Raw genomic sequence first — 3,024 nt, 5'->3', positions numbered from 1 at the left:
AGTAGTCTGCTCGGTTGAATATCTCTAAAAAAAACATAATATCTCTTTTTCTCTTGAAGACTTGAAAGCCTGCTACGCTGTCAAGACCAATAGTCCTGGCCGAATGATGTGACCATAATTAGAGCATATTTAGCCCCCGAATTAGCCTTGTTCCCATGCTTTTTAGTGCATATTTGGGTCATTTATTGTTTTTAGTCCTTTGTTTTGCATATTCTTTGAGGTTTTGTTTCCTTGGTAGGAAAGGAGTGCAAACCTTGCATTTTCATGGCAAAATAGAGCTAAATTGATTGAATTCAATGACCAAGCATCAAAGAGAAGACAAGACTAGAAGGCCTTTGTACATACTATAGTAGATGGGCAATGATGAGAAAAGATCCTTGCATCCCCGAGGTAATCCTCAAGGATTTTATGAAGAGAAAGGAAGAAGCTGTAAGACAATCCGAGCGGATTGCCCACAATCCGCCCGTCCGAGAGAAGCAATCCGAGCGTCTTCCCCAGCTAGACGCCCGTCCAGAACCACCACAATCCGCCCGTCCACCCCTCGAATCCGCTCGTCCAAAACGCCCACAATCCGCCCGTCCCGTGCCCTGGACGCTCGGATTGCGTGACAGCTAAAATCCGTCTTCTACTCGTTCAAGGAAGGATGCGCATATTTTTCTAAGACCGGCGAAAAGGAGACCGGAGTCTCTCTTGAGACCGGCGATTCCTCAAGGACTTAATCGTCATTTAAGCCCTTAGTAAACCCTAATTTATGTAACTAATCCCTACAATAAATACCCCATTAGTCTAATTAGATTAGCATGTTCTTCTTAGCAATCTCTAGTGTAGTTTATATCAATCTAATCCCTCTTTAATCTTGTAATCAACATTTAATCAAGTTTTAATACAAATATCATTTCCTTAATCTCTCTTTTGTTCATCTTTCATTTTGGGTAATTGAAGATTATTTGGGTTATTATTGGGAGATTGACAACCTTCCAATCAATCATCAAGTACTTCTATTATTCTTTGCTTTATTATTGGAATTATTAACAGGTATAATTCTCTTAATCCCTTTTTAATTATTGTTAATTACCTTCATTTATTCATCATGTTTCACTTTGTTGGTATGATTGACAACCTTGGTACCATGTTCAACATGATAATGAGTGAGTAGTTTCCTTAGCTAGGGTTAATGGGTAATTAGGGGAAACCAACATGGGGGATGATTCATGCTTAAATTAATATGTTTTCATAGTTTATTTGCTTGCTTGTTGTGATCTCAACTTATGCACATGTTATGTTTGATGAAATGCGAGCCTATGAATCCTTGCATTTTTTACCGATCACCTATCTTTTCAATGAGACTTGTAAGACATAAACCAACTCAAGTCTCATTAGACCATGCATATAGTTGAGTAGGGAAGATTAAGTCGACTTGTAGGTGTTGTACAATCTAATCGATTCGGCTCCGGGACCCAAACTTTCCTAGGATTGTAAGATATAAACCAACTCGATCCATCACAACAATAATTGCTTGCTTATAATTTGAGAATATGTTTGTATGATCAATTCCCATGAATCCCCTATGACCCCATGACACCCTAGTGCCTTTTATCAATTGTTTACATCCCTTTTTAATCATCTTGCTTGTTTACTTTTATGGCTATTTAGTTTAGTGATCTTCTACTTCAAACCCCAAATTGTGACACCCCTAGACACCACTAGTTGCAATTGAAAATCTCATCTCAATTCCCGTCCCTTGGGATCCGACCTTTACTTGCCTCTTTACTAATTGTAGAGTTGTTTGTGGAGTTATAAATTGTGTTTTGGTCTAGGTGCTCCTAACGACAAGTACCGAAAACTAAACCTCCAAGTGAGCTCGACCAAATATGGCGCCGTTGCCGGGGACGGTGTTAACGTGATTTAGATTTTCTTAAATTGTTATTAGTTGTGTCTTTCTTTGCCTTGGGGATATAAAACTCCTCAAGGTTTGTTCTAATTATTTTCGAGCTGTTTGATATTTTGCATGTCTAGAAGATCACAAGGTAACTTGTTACCCTTTGATCACGAAATTGAAAGGACATTGACAAACAATAGAAGACTTGCTAGGAGAACTTTGAGAGTTATTGGTGAGGTTGTAGATATTCAACCAAACACTATTGAGTTCGTCAACCCTTTTGAAAGAGAAGGTGAGAAGAACCCAACACAAAATCAACCCACAACGCCTAAATTTTCATCACATTCCGTACCAACCGAGGAAAACCTACCCAACGGTACTCCCACACCACAACACTTAACCGGAAATTTCATTGCCAAATCCGCATTTATCCAATTAGTCGAAAGAAGCCAATTTGGGGGGATGCCCAGTGAAGACCCTCACTCTCACATGGAGACTTTTTGTGACTATTGTGATGCGATTTCTCAAACCGGTGTAACTCAAGACCAAATTCGATGGGTCTTATTTCCTTTTTCTCTAATTGGCACCGCGAAACAATGGTTGAAAGGCCTTGATATGGCTACTCTCGGAATTGATTCTTGGAAGAAATTGGCTCTAGCTTTCTACAAAAAGTTCTATCCACCGGAAACGACTAACATGCTAAGAGCTCAAATTACGGGCTTTAAGCAAAGAGATGAAGAATCCTTGTATAAAAAGCTTGGGAGCGATTCAAGGGAATTTGTCGCTCATGTCCTCATCATGGACTTAGCGAGTGGTTCTTGGTACAACAATTTTGAAACGGTCTTTATGAAGACTCCAGAAACATTCTCAACATGGGATCAAATGGTATGTTCACCGAAGTTGATGACAATCAAACTTGGAACAAGATTGAGGAAATGGCGGTCTATAATTCACAATATAGTAGACCTCGCAAGTCTACAAGAGGAGGAAAGTATGAAGTGGACTCTATTACTCAATTGGGTGCTCAACTTAGTGCTCACATTGATACCATCAATTTGAAGTTCGAAAAAGCTATGGCTAGACTTGAAGAAGCCTCAAAATCACCAAAGCAACATGTTAACGCCATGACGGCATCTTCATCAATC

General features: G+C 39.4%; 1 non-coding gene across 1 annotated transcript; it reads right to left on the bottom strand.

Annotated features, from left to right (window-relative positions):
- Positions 1-2,575: 2,575 nt before the first annotated feature.
- On the bottom strand, positions 2,576-2,684 carry LOC141624647 (small nucleolar RNA R71). Its single transcript, XR_012534453.1, has one exon. It is a non-coding gene; the product is annotated as a small nucleolar RNA R71 (small nucleolar RNA).
- Positions 2,685-3,024: the final 340 nt, after the last annotated feature.

Source organism: Silene latifolia, chromosome X (genome assembly GCF_048544455.1).
Source record: "Silene latifolia isolate original U9 population chromosome X, ASM4854445v1, whole genome shotgun sequence".
NCBI lineage: Eukaryota > Viridiplantae > Streptophyta > Magnoliopsida > Caryophyllales > Caryophyllaceae > Silene > Silene latifolia.
Note: the sequence above shows the minus strand (reverse complement) of the source record. Positions and strands in the feature narration are given on the sequence as shown.